The 14480-nt window shown below is 27.2% G+C and overlaps 2 protein-coding genes across 2 annotated transcripts in view; one reads left to right on the forward strand and one right to left on the reverse strand.

Annotated features, from left to right (window-relative positions):
- Positions 1–14480, reverse strand: part of LOC142320229 (uncharacterized) — a 214176-nt gene that overhangs the window by 36565 nt on the left and 163131 nt on the right. The gene's annotated exons all lie outside the window — the stretch shown is intronic.
- Positions 11713–14480, forward strand: part of LOC142319070 (epidermal retinol dehydrogenase 2-like) — a 119246-nt gene continuing 116478 nt past the window's right edge. Inside the window, exon 1 of the mRNA XM_075355932.1 lies at positions 11713–11861. The gene's annotated coding sequence lies outside the window, so the exon portion shown is untranslated. The remainder of the gene's footprint in view (positions 11862–14480) is intronic.

Consider the following 14480-nt stretch of genomic DNA (forward strand, 5'->3'; position numbering starts at 1 on the left):
ATTTTGCTTTTATTTTTAAGTGTAAAAATTAATATATTGTGAAGCTGTGTGCAAAACGTAGTTGTTAACTCCTAGTGTTTAATATTTGTAAGACAAGATTTTACCGACAGAAATAACTAAAAAAAAAAAAAATAATAAAATTATTTTAAAATTTAACTGTCTATAAATCGTTATTAAAGAAAAGAGAAGCCTGTTTATTCACTAAGCAACTTAATTTATTTCATCATCATCATCATTATTATTATCATTATTATTATTATTATTATTATTATTATTATTATTATTATTATTATTATTATTATTATTATTATTATTATTATTATTATTAATATTATTTTTTCTTGCTAATGGTTCAACATCATTCTTTTTGGGAATATAACATAACCTAACATACTCTATCCTACGACTAGCCCAGCAAATTGAGATTATTTAATCGATCTGTAACCTCAATAAAGAATATCGGCTCTATAAGACTGATTAAATCGCTTCGGAAGTGGGTATCAGTCTTGAAAGTGTACATTTCATTATCACAAAGCACTTTGGGTTCCGCAAAGTCTATTCGAAGTGGGTTTCAAGACTTTTTCAATCAAAAATAAAGATTCCTGAATCGATTTCGTTGAGAGGGAGTAATTTGTATTCGATAATTAGATATCATGAGACATCTGCCAATCATAACACTCCTCAGTTAAATTCGGTGAGTATGGAGTGATGTAGGAGTGGAGAATCTTGCCCTATAAAGATAAAAAAACGCATTCCGGCGGCTAGAAAAATCCTAGCAATCGTAATTTTTGATTGGAAATACTTATTGCTCATCGATTTTCTCCATAAAAGCTGCATGAATGATGCACACTACTTATACAAAATGAAAGCCACCTAGAGCCTTACCATCAGCCAATCAGAGATATGAGTTGTTTACGACAACTCCAGGCTTCATACATCTATTAGAATTTTGGATTAACTGGACTAATTTTACGGTCCAGGTTTATCCTTCTGCGATTTCATTCTGTTTAGGCCACTGAAGCAAGCACTTTAAGACATCAATTCCAGAGCGACTAGGAAGTAGATGATTCGTTCGCAAGTTGCTCATGCTCAGAAACCCCACAAACATTGAGAAAAACGAGTAGATCTTCAGGGAGATGCAATAGAAAATCACATATATGTCTTGTTAGTTTGTAATAATAAATGTTAAAAACTAAAGTTTAATTTATATTTAACTCATCTATTTGTTACATCATAGACTATTCTCTAAATTACCTTTTATAAACTGTAATTTTGTTATTCTTTATAATATTTACCCTTTACTTTTCTTCTAGAACCGTAATTAATAAGCATGGCTGCTTCAGTATTTTTTTTTTTGGGCTGAAATCATTTACAATCAGTTTTCATATTGAAGCTCCTGAACTTAAGTCGTTTGACAGACTATCATTTAAAATAGGATCATTTTATGATAATCCTCAACCAGTTCAAAAACAATTAATATGAATAAATACAAGATAAATATTAGTAACTATGAAATAACTTGATAATATTTGATTGTATCTTAGAATATAGTTAAATATCTTCAAACTATTAATCAAGTCGAGTACGTAAATAGAACAGCAATATATTTATTGCTCTTAAAGTTAATTTTAAAGTTAATATCTCATTAGATATTAACTTAAAGATTACCACAGATAAATAATAAACGTAAGGTTCCATAAATTTAATAATGGAAAATAAAATAAAAATAATTATAAGTGGTATCTCCAACAAACTGAATCATCATAATGGTCCATCAACCAGATCAAACACATGGAGTCTTGTCAGCTTCCTAACGTCCTCACTGTTGTCAAGTAAATTCAAACTAGATTATTTTCAAGCTTCTCTAATGTGGATACATATCTGAAAATTAGGCGTTCAACTTCTTGTCAAACATATGGAATGCCTATGTAATCATGGATCTCAGTATTACTCGGCGCCTGTGTTACGTACCGTAGTATTTTATTCTGGAACCATTGAATCATTTCCACATTGCTGTTACTGGTTGTGCCCTCCCTGCCACACTGCTCAATTCCATAACACCAAACCAACTTCAAGAAAGCGTTGTAAAGCAGAATCTGTTGGAAAAAGAAAGCTGAAATCCCTTGCCCAATATCCAATACAATCTTTTTTGCATTTAATGTCAACAGCAACCTCCTTTTCTCCCTTACATGATCTTTTCAAGTTAAACCGTAGTCGAGGTAAAAGCTCAGATACCTTACCTTACAGGCATGAGATATTCTGACACCATTTGAATGAACATTTAAGCAATCTTTTCTTCTCATCGTGATTGTTACGTGGCTGGACTTGGTCGCATTTATCTTTCTTTATTTTCCATTTACGTAGCCCCAAATGCTGATGGTGTCCAGTGAAATGTAATTTCTCCGATGCTACATTCGGGTTACCGTTAATTTCCAAGATTGCCATGTCATTTCTTCTTCTTTTTCTGTTTAGTCTCCGGAAGCACAACGAAGATGAACTTCAGAGGATGAATGAGAATGATATGTATGAATGTAAATGAAGTGTAGTCTTGTACAGTCTCAGGTGACCATTCCTGAGATGTATGATTGATTGAAACCTAAACACAAAGAACACCGGCATCCACGATCTAGTAAACAAATCCGTAAAAAAAGAAACTGTGTTTACTAGTATTTGATCCTTAGAACTCTCAACTTTGAAAGCGGCTGATTTGCGATGACGAGCTCACCACTAGACCAATCCGGTGGGTTTTGCCATGTCATCTGCACAGGACTCAACTGTAACATTGTCTGGATTAGGTAGGTCAGGAATGTAGATCAGTGGAACTCCTGAGTTACTGTCGAAAAATTGAGATATCTCCTGATTGTAGTTAACTCGTGAGAAGCGATCATCCAGACAGCTGCGTCGGATTAAGTAATAAGGTTGTGGCAGGCACGATTTTAATTTGCAAAGAAGACCAGGCAACCATACTTTGTCAAATGCTTGTTCTACGTCCAAAAAGGCCGCAGACAATACTTTTTCTCTTATGAACACCTTCCTTTCTTATGAACACTAGTAACTTTATGGGTTTAATATTTCACCAACTTTTTCTTTGCAACTTCTTCTTCTACTTTGCGAAAGCCTTCGGCTCAATCATTTCGTTATTAATTACAGATGGATATACACTTGATTACGATGGATAATTACGGATGGATGGATACGTTGACAATTTATTTATGATACTTATTCAAATAAAATGATGAGTTTTTTTATAATTTTTTTTAATTCAAATTGATTACAATTTATTTAATCGGTTTAAATTTAACATTAATATAATTCTTCATTAATATATTTTAATTATTTTTATACATTTTTTAAAAGAATTATATTTTCATTAATTAAGAAAAAGTATTTATTTATTAAGTAAATAAATTTTCCTCTTTAGTTACGTAAATTGTATAATTAAAAAATAATTCTACAATCGTTTGTATTGTGTGAGTGGTAATTCTCTACTTATAGACGGTCTGACGTAAGAAATAAAGGCTTACGAAAAAAGTGTGCAATCCTTGATAGGCGAACTAAGGGAAAAGTAGATCGAAATAGCCCGTTGCTTACATTAAGCTAGATACATGGCAAACTCATTTAGTCAGTATGCCAAACTCATTTGCAAAGTAATTGGCTGATTGTTAAGTAAACATCATTGGAATCATCGAAAGCAGCTGAGACTAGTACCTCATTAATCTTAGAATGTTTCATTTATCATCGAATGTGCGGAAAAATAGTTAAACTAACAATTATTTATCTTTTTTTGTTGAAAAACAATCCATTATGTATATCCCATGTACGAGAATAATGGATATATATAGGAGCCTGTATATATATATATACATATATATATATATATATACATCCTGCTATTCAGTAAAGACTTATTCGTTAGTTAAAAAACAAAACAAAAAAGCACATGATTAAAAATGAAAATGAAAAAAAATCTTTGTTAATCCATATTTTAAATATATCTTTTAAGTTTTAATTGTCTTCTAAAATAAATACAAAATAAAGATTACAAAATACTTAATATCTACAACATATATTTTTCCTAAGGATTAGTAATAAGACATCCCGAGGTCGAAACCCGTTTGGGATGATATACATTGCATTTTCCAATTGGCTGTAAAAAGTCGGAAGATGGTCAACCGTTTTAACTCTTTTACACAATCTGAGATTGAGTTTCCTAAAACTGTTCAAAAATTTATCCTAATAGTTTCTGAATCCTAATAATGAAATCCCCCTATCACAAAAAATAGTTAAGGTCATAAAAAATGAAAATAATAAAGCCTTCAGCAAAAAAATACTTTTCTTTTTAATCTAAAATTTACTTTGCCTTCAAGTTATAAATATTGAAAATTACACTTAATCATTAAAAATTAAAAAAAAAAAAAATAGATTGAAGAATACCAAATGTCAAATAGGTAGGTTCAAATGAAAAATACTAAAGTTTAGTATTTTTCACTCGATACAAAGATAATTTCATCCATCATACAAAAAAATAATATGATTGTAATTAACCATGAATCATTAGAAGAAGAATAAATGAAATAACATTAATTACATCTACACCGTGTAAATATTTTATAATTATAAATTAAAACGTTTATAAAATTACTATCAAGCACATGAGATACAAAAGTGCATAAGGAGGAAAATTAATATATTAATCATTTCCTCTTATATATGATATAAAAACTTGGAAGGAAAACAAAATTACAAAAAATTAATATTTATTACAGTTATTTTATGTAACATTTGCCATTAACAAAGATTTCTCATTAATAAAAAGAAAATTTAAGAAAAAAATTCTAAAGATTTACTTAAAACTTATTTTAAATGTTAATTATTACTTTGAATAATTAAATCAAGGTTAGATGCAACAAAAAATTACTTGTATATATAAAGATGCAAATTGATCGGTCAATGGTTGATTGGATTAGAAACTTAGCTGCAGGTTATTTCAATAGTTAACTGTACCTTGCAACAGTACTACATAAAAATGAAATAAAAAGTAGAACGTTGACCGATTAGATTACAACTAACCAATAAAAACGAATCGCTGATATTATTAATCAACGAGCTCTTACTACAACATTATTTTCAGAACTCTGCATCAAAAAATATTGAAGTGTTGTAAGCGTGCAGGCAAACGTGTCTGTACAACACACATACACACATACACACACACACACACACACACACACACACACACACAGAGAGAGAGAAATCTGGGAATACTTTGGTTTTCACTAACGTTTCGAACAAACTAGCACTTTTTTTTTGGTTGGTTATTTGGCTCTCTATATGGTTATTGTGAAAAACAGCCTAAATGATTTTAATAAAACTTACAGGATAAAATTATCTTAACCATCCTTGGTAACTAATCTAGCTTACTCCTTTTAATGAAAAATAATTTTCAGGCAAAAGATAATTTTTCTTTTGAACAAGATTCGATTTATCAAACTAAATGAAGGACCATAAAATAAAAAAAAAATTAACCTATGTAGGAAAATGTTTAAAAAATGTCTAGCATGATGGGTGAATTTTTTGCGGAAACGTTAATTTTTTTATAATTTACAGGAACATAAGACGAAATTTAGCAAAAACGTTTAAAAGAAAAAGATAAAGGAATAACTAATTTTAACACTTTATTGAAATTACACTTTAATTCAAAAACAGGTATTTCTTACTCTCTTCTAATGGACTTAAATCCCGGAGAGATTATTATTGTGTGACCGCTAACAAATTTATTAAACTTTATCAAAAATAAATTACCTAATTTTACCCAAACTCTGAAAACAAAAATTTTTGTAAATAAATAAAAACATTTTATAAGTAGCAATAAATAATAATATAAAACAACGGGGATGGTAAAGGTACCCTACCAAAAAAAAAAAAAATTGGTTAAACAGTTAAAAAAACAAGCTTTGCAAACAATGCACTGTTGGTAAAATATAATTATTATAAAGATAATACAACAAACAGTTTACGAATATATTATTTGATTTCCTCAAACATTTTCGGCTATTCTGCCATCTTCAGGAAGAATTTTTAATAATTTAGAATTAAAATATAAAAAATTCACATGATAAAATTAGAGACAACTGATCGTCATAAGATAAAAATTTTGTAAATGTTAGAGTCATAAATGAAATTAAAATAATTACGTCCGTTTTGTGAGAGTATCACAATTGTTATTTCTTTAAATTTTTATCTATGACGATCAACTGTTATGTCTCTAATTTTATCATGTGAATCTTATATTTTTAATATTTTAATTCTAAATTATTATCAATTCCTCCTGAAGATGGCAGAACATCTGAAAATATTTGAGGAAATCAAATAATATATTGGTAAGCTGTTTTTAATGTTATATAATAAAAGAAAAACAAGTGCAGTAAAAAATAATAGATGAGTAAATTTATTTTTTTTTTTTTTTTTCGCTTAGAATGGACTTTATAACAAAATTTCAGTTGACAAAACTAAAATAAAATTTGGAATAACTTAGTTTTTTCAAATAATCTTGTTAAAATATTGAACTTGGGATTTTAAAAATGAATTCTAGTAATTGCATTTTGATTGTATCAGATTCATTCAGAATAAATATTATTTCTAGTAAGTTAATACAGTTTTAAAATTGATTTTTAATTTTCAAGAGTACAATTTTTTTTTTAAGGAAATTTCTTTCTGTTTTTAGTGTGAGCAAATGGACTGGCTAGGTCGTTGACCCTAATTTACCAACTAGAAACAAAAAAAAATGTAGGCCTGTACCAGTTTACATTAGTTTTTCGATGATTACTATTCATATTATTATTCCTAATGTCTATATTGCAATCTGTTCAACTAGTGAACAATAAGCAACCCCCCGCCGGCCCATTCAGATGAGAATATATATGACAAATAAATAAGTGCAGTCTTGAACAAACACAGGCCGACTATTCCAGAAATGTGTGGTTAATAGAACCCCAACCACCAAAGTGCACCGGTATCCACTGAATAGTATTCAATTGTGTATAAAAGTAAATATAAATAACTTTTACAAGGATTTGAACCTCACAACCTTCGACTTCCATAATTAGCCGTTAAACAAGTGATTTTATTTGGACAAACAGTTTACCACTAAGCCGTACCGGATTACAGTTACTATCAATATGCATAAGTAATTAAATATAAAAGCCATTTAGATAACTGCTCTATAAATATGCAAGTTATAAATGTTTATTTACTCACTCAAGATTATTAATTATGATAATTTTTATGCAGATTTATTAAATATAATATTCGTTTTAACTTCAATACTATTTATACACAATAATGTTTAACTATAATAATAATTATATTGTTACTCTTGGAACTTAAAGCAATTTTGTTCTATTTCATTTTTTTTTGGACTAAATTTAGATTCTTACCATTTTTTAAGCTACGCAGACCTAAAATATGAAAATACTAGTTTAATTTTAGACAATTAAAATTACAAATATATTATTCTAGAGAATTTTCTAGAATTTTGGCTTCTAAAAACATTAATTATCTTTTAATTACTTTGATCAGCTCCGAGTTTAATTTGAGTTAAGATTTGTTCAAAAATACTGACTTCGAGGTAAATTCTAATTTTTTTTATCTACTGAAAGAATTTTTTCAAACTTTTAGGTCTTTAGTTCTAATAAAATATTAACTATGAATATTTACCGATCTCCGTGGTGAAATGGTAGCCTCTCGGTGCCTTTTATCCAAGGATCCCGGATTCGAATTCCGGTCGGGCGTGGCATTTTTGATACACTAATAGTTTCCATTTTCATATTCCCAAATACAGACTACTTTGTAAGCTTCAGTGGTGAATTAATTTATAAAAACAAAATTCTTTAAATTACTAAACTTTCAAACAATGATAAAAGTAAAAGTAGCATATAAAAACAATTTCTTGAATTTTAAAAGTTTTTAAACTTTTAAAAAGTAGCATATAAAAACAATTTCTTGAATTTTAAAAGTTTTTAAACTTTTAATTTTTTCAGTAGAAATAAAAAAATCGTATTTTAATTAATTAGCGTTAAGCACCTTTTGCGACATCTTAATCAGGTCTTTTCAATTAAAACAAACATTTAATTAAAAGATTTTAAATGTAATTAAAAACGAGTTTTAACATGCACATCATTATTAAAATTAAGTTTTATATTTATTATGTATACAGAATGATTCATGAAGAATGTAGCAAACTTTCAGAGTATGTTCTACTGGTGGAAATAAAGAAGAAATTTTAAATAAACTCTTTTAACTTTTTTTTACGTTTAAATAAACATAGGTTTGAAAACGCTTTGTGATCAAATGTCAGCTGACGAAACATTTTGCCCTGGTTTTTGTTCCTTCGATAAAGTTAAACTAAGCTTTAATTCTTGGGATCCCAATGGAGGAATATATTTAGTGTTTTTATACGAAATCTGACCTGGAAAATTGGAAACAATAGGTCCTGGAACTGTAGTTTTATTAGTATTTAGAAATCTGAGGTAAAAGACAAAAGATTTGGGCCATAAAACACACTATTTTATGTTTTGTGTATGATAACTTTGGTAGATAAGTAATAGATACATAATAATTGTATTAATATATAAAAAAAACCTTCTATATAATTTGGTTTTCAGTAAAATAATATGAATAGACAGTGGAAACTAAATAGAAATAAAGAATTTGAAGTTTATTAAAACAAAACATATCAAATGTGGCAGATGTTAACTAGATATTAAAAGAAATAAAATTTTCAGTATCAGAAATCAGGGTTTTTCAAGTAAAAATCTTTCACCAGCTCACACTCTAATAAAACGTTTATAAGAACTTTCTTCTTTATTTTCATCATTGGAACATGTCCTGAAATTTCATTACATTCATCGTGAATCTCACTTTATATTTATTTCTATGAAAACTAATTTACTTATTTTTTTAATTAATTTTATCAAGAAATGGATTAGCTCTGATTTTTATTGAATTTCCGGAATTTTTTTTATTGAACTTAATTAGGTTGAAGACTGCTATTGTAATTTATTTGTAACCAAAAAGGATACGAGTTATTGTGAAACATATAATATACCTGCTTTTATAGAAGAAAAAAAAACAGTTGGGGAAAAATAGTTGTTATTGCTATAAATCTGAACGAGAATAAAATTAGAAAAAAATAATAATTCATTTAAAAGCCATGTGTTTTCTTTTATCAGATTTTTTTTATTTCTTGATAAAGATCTAAAACCCCCTTTTAATCAAATTTTGAAATTTTTGTTTTTACCTACAAAAATACTATAAGATAAAAAAAAAATTATAAACTCTTAGAGAGAATTGGTATGTTTTGTTACTCTATTCACATATGTTAATGTTGATGTAACCATATTGTTATTATGGATCTGATATGAAGTAAATATGTTACTCTCAAAATAATACAGCTATACTCATTAACAATAAGGCTTATCATCCCATGTTAAGTTTACTAGAGAACTATAGTTGGTTTTCAGTTACATTTTTTTCACGAGTCGAATATATTGCTGAGTATCAGCAAGCCAACCTTATTGAAATGCGCGTGATAACAAGCAGTACACATTACCTGTTCACTACAAGAATAGAATACATGAACAACAATACTCTCTAAGAAAGTAATTGACTGAGAGCTCTTTTACCTCAGATGGTTTACATGAATAGCTCTACAATTTAAAAATTAAAATAAAAAACTCTTTACAATTACATGTTTTCATGTTTACAGTTTTAAAATTTTCGTGTTTTTTTTTTATAAGTTTACATATCTGTAGGTGATAAAATAGAGTGTGTATCAAAAAGTATGATCCGATTTGATAACTATACACCTGCACGACAACATGTGGTCAGTGAATAAAATCTGCACCGCTTGAACGTACGTATCCTAGAGTTTCTAATACTGCTCGCCAGATTGTAATATTAGCGTTCGAACGTTCGCTAACCTCAGTCATGAACACGTCAATATGTTTTTGCAAAGAAGGGATTTTGTGTACAAAATTTAGTAAAATATAGTCCTAATAAAGGTTCAGCGTGAGTTTCGACAACGTTTGAGAATTGATCCCATCATCGGCTAAAAACATTCGCTTGTATGAAAGATTTAAAGAATCGGGAAGTTTATGTAAGGGAAGAGTCCAGCGCGATGCTTCAGAGGATACTGTACAACAAATTCAGAAGTCTTATAAGTGAAGCCCGAAAATTCCACTCATCGTACCGAAAACTTGAAGGACTGTTTGACTTGTGTTTAGATGACGCTTGCATTTCAGGTCATACCGATTACAAGTGGTACAAGGTCTTGATATTAGTGAAAAAAAGAAAATGTAAATATTTCTGTGATACGTACTTAGTTGATATGGAAGACGATAGGTTCTTACAGCGGTTAATTTTTATTGAGAAATTAAAAGAAGTAAACCCTTTCACGTCATAATTTTCGTATACGGAGGCTTGAGAAGCTGCACGAGATTGTATAGAAGGAGTGAAATTCAACAAAAGTTAGCAATTTTTGTGCGACTTTGTTTACAAAAACTTATGGTCTTTTCCTTTTTTGAAGAAAATAGAGTAACAGGGCATTCTTTTCTTGAGATCTACAGAATTGTCTTTTTCAACAATAAATTAAGACTCTGATGAACTCATTTTTCAGGAAGATCCGCCACACTGTCACAAACGAGTTCGTCAGTTTCAAAATGAAACACCTCCTCCATGCTAAATAGGGCGTACGGGAGCTTTGACATTACATTCTTGGCCTCCGAGATCCCCAGACATTACACCTTACGATTTTTTTTCTTATGAGGATGTGTGAAACAAAGGGTTATGTTCCATCATTAACTGCTGTTTGGATTAGCAGAAATCCAGAATCACAGCTAAGTAATTTCTGTAACAGAAAACTATCTACACTGGGTTGCAGAAGAATTCAGATATTTATCTTGTTATCCATGGCGTAGAAGAAGGACATATAGAACATTCATAACTTATTAAGTGAAATTTTAAGCATGTTTGAATAGTACGTAATTTGTCTTGTAATTGTAACACGTTTTTATTATTAAATATATCTGTTTTTATATTGGGTAATTCTTTTTTATTCATTATGTATATAATTAAACAAAAATTAAACTTTTAACAAATAAAATAAAACTCGATTAAAGAAAATGAAATATATGTAGACGCTTCCCACTGCAAAATTTCGAAATAAATGTTGTTTTAACATCATTATTAACGAAATACAATAGGAAATATGTTTTGATTTGGAAATTGAATAAAAACGTTTTTTTTTTGTTCTTGATCGAAACAAGATTTAAATGAATGGGGTGTTAATAGTAATCTATTTCAGAAAACCAATTTGGTAATCGAAGTAAAATTTTGACGAAATAATAAATATTAAACAACCGATAACCTATTCTTAACATTAAATTTACTCATGTAATCAGTAATTCTATAAAATAAACAATATAATTTCATAACGTTTTTGGAAAAAAATTGTTTAATAACTACGTAAATACATTTTTTTTATTTAATAAACCTTAATAATTTTTATTTGAGAAAAATCTATAAAAATTTATACCATGACGTTTAGCAAAAAAAAAAAAAAAAAAAAAAAAAAATTAAATTAAATACCGGTGGGACGGGTACCTGTATTGTATAAGAGAAACAGGCATATTAACAGAATATTAAGAGGGGGTATTCACCATACTACATTTTATCGTATCAAGGACGGACTGTGGTGAACAGCAAAGCGTATACAAGTCTCGGTACTTGAGTGAACTGTTAACTAACCAGTCTGTGATCATTTGCGGACTGCGATACTTGTTTCTACGTGATATCAGCCGCAGGTAACAATTATAATCTAATTAAAAACTAAATAATATTTTATTTTTTTTACTGAACTATAAAAAATTTTACTCGTAGTATATATTCGTAGTATTCTTTTTTTTTATAAAACTTTTTTTTAATTTTATTAACATCAATTTATTATAGCATTATAAAAATAATTCCTACAGAATTATTGGTACTTTTATGTGAGATTTGTTTAATATTGTTTATTATGGTTTATTGTTTATTATTTTTTTTATTAATTTCTCAAACATGGTTACCGCTGCATGTTTAACAAATTACTAAAAACTACTAAAAAAGTGAAAATCCACCTTACCAGCAAATTAAATGTGACTCTAAATCTTTCAATTCTTAGACCATCGTCAGGAGAACAAAATAATATTATAAAATAAAGTCAAAAATATTAGTAAAATTTATGCAATTAATAACATAAAGTTTTATAAAAATTAAATATATATTTATAATATTTTTGATGCGTCATTTGATATATATGATATATGTCTTCAACTCTTACGTTGAACTAATCTTTTAACACTTAGTATATTTAATTTATATTAGATTTATTCTAAATTACTGATTTCATGTGTATTTTTACATCTCTTTAAATTTTATTCAATAGATTCTTTTTATTTCCAAATTAATTAACTTTTTATGCATAAAACACGTTTATTGTTGATCTGATTCTTTTTTAATCATTTTAAACGTTTGTGAGGGAAAATTAATAATTACCCATTTTATCTTATAGTTTTAGTAATATATTTTTTTTAAATATACAATTTTTATCATACATTCTTATAAGTATTTTTCTTTCAAAATTATATAATGTAAATAAATTTTATAAATATATTACCTTAAAATGTTTTTTTTTTTTTTTTATAAAATAAATTTTAATTTCAATTTTATTTCGTTAAACTTGTTTATAGTGAATATAAAACTCGTAATGTAAACACTTTAAATGAACATAAGAAAAAAAATTTCCAGTACCATATAAACAATAAAAATGGATCGTTATTGTACTTAAAATGTATTTTTTTAGGATATTATTATATATAGAGTACATATTTATGTATTATTATATAAAGGTTAAAAATAAATTGCTGATATAATAAGCATAATTATCTTTAAAACTTAAAATTTAACGACTTGATAACTATAAGAAAATCTAAAATAAATATATAATGCATGCAATACATAAATATTAATAAATAGTATCCTTGCTTTGTTTCATTATTATTTTTAAACAACAAGATTACTGGATCAATTCTTACGAATAAGTCGAAATTATCTTCTTTGTCTTTAAAGTATGAGTCAATGAAATAATCTAGTATCAGTTTCACTCAATATATAACAATTTATTTTAAGAAAAAGAGTAGAATAAATCTGTTTCTGCTTTTTTTTATAATCATAAATATATTAGATAATAAAAAAGCATATCTGTTAACGATTACATGATATGAACGATGAAATAAATAGCATTACGTTTAACGTAAATACTGGGGTTAAATCGATAACCTAAAATAAATTATTTTAATTCATAATTTTTAAGTGGAAATAGAGTATATTAACTAAAAATAGAAATCATTGTATAAAAAAATATTGTTTTTTTTTAAATCTATAACAGTGTTAAAAACAAACAAATGAATAAAAGCAATATTTATTTAATTATTTATTAACCGTATTTAAAACGATATTACATACATTGCTAATTTTGTAAGATAATTTAATTTATATAATTAATTTACTGCTAATAGTATTTTTCCTGATAAAAAATAAAGAAAAAACTACTTTCAATTAACTTGAAACTCGTAATAAAATTTAAATTAAGACTACGGTGGTTTTTAATTCAATTATGAAAATGAAAGGGATTAATATGAAAATGAAATTAAGTAATTCTCCTCAGTAATTATAGAAAAAAAATTAAAGTATTAAAAACTTGATAATATTTCACTTTAAGACCTTCTGTTTAAATTTTTTTAGACTGCAGTGTTGCGTTACTTATTATTTATAAGATTTGTACAATGCATACTAAACCATGTGTAGGTTTTGTTATAATATAAATTTAATAATGAACCATGTTTTATTTTTAAATAATTTCTGATTCTAACTAATCCTTATATATATATATATATTTTAATATATATATATATATATATATATATATATATATATATATATATACATAAAACCTCCTCAGAGTGTGCCGAAAATGTACTTATGCTACTTAAACTTCCTGATCCACGAGTACCAGTTTATTAAACAAACATGCTTATTACATGGTTAAATAAGGCTTTGTTCTTTGTTCTAAATTACTTGTTCTAAATAAGGCTTTGGCCTTTTAAATTTTGAATGAAATATACACTCAGTTTTCAGGATATTACTTCATACAAAAGTCTAGGTATTTTGAAATCATCAGGTTTAAAGGGATATAATTCATTTTAAACAGCACCCTGAAATTAATTTCACAAAAATATGGAATGGATCAACAAAAAATGTAACCACTAACCCTAAAAAGGATAAATATCTTAAAATATACTTTAAATCATGTGATTTTCTTCCTGGTTATACACAGTTAACTCATAAAGGGGAAAAAAATACAGTTAAATGATTAATGTTCTTAT

The sequence above is a fragment of the Lycorma delicatula genome, chromosome 2 (genome assembly GCF_047948215.1).
Source record: "Lycorma delicatula isolate Av1 chromosome 2, ASM4794821v1, whole genome shotgun sequence".
Taxonomy (NCBI): domain Eukaryota; kingdom Metazoa; phylum Arthropoda; class Insecta; order Hemiptera; family Fulgoridae; genus Lycorma; species Lycorma delicatula.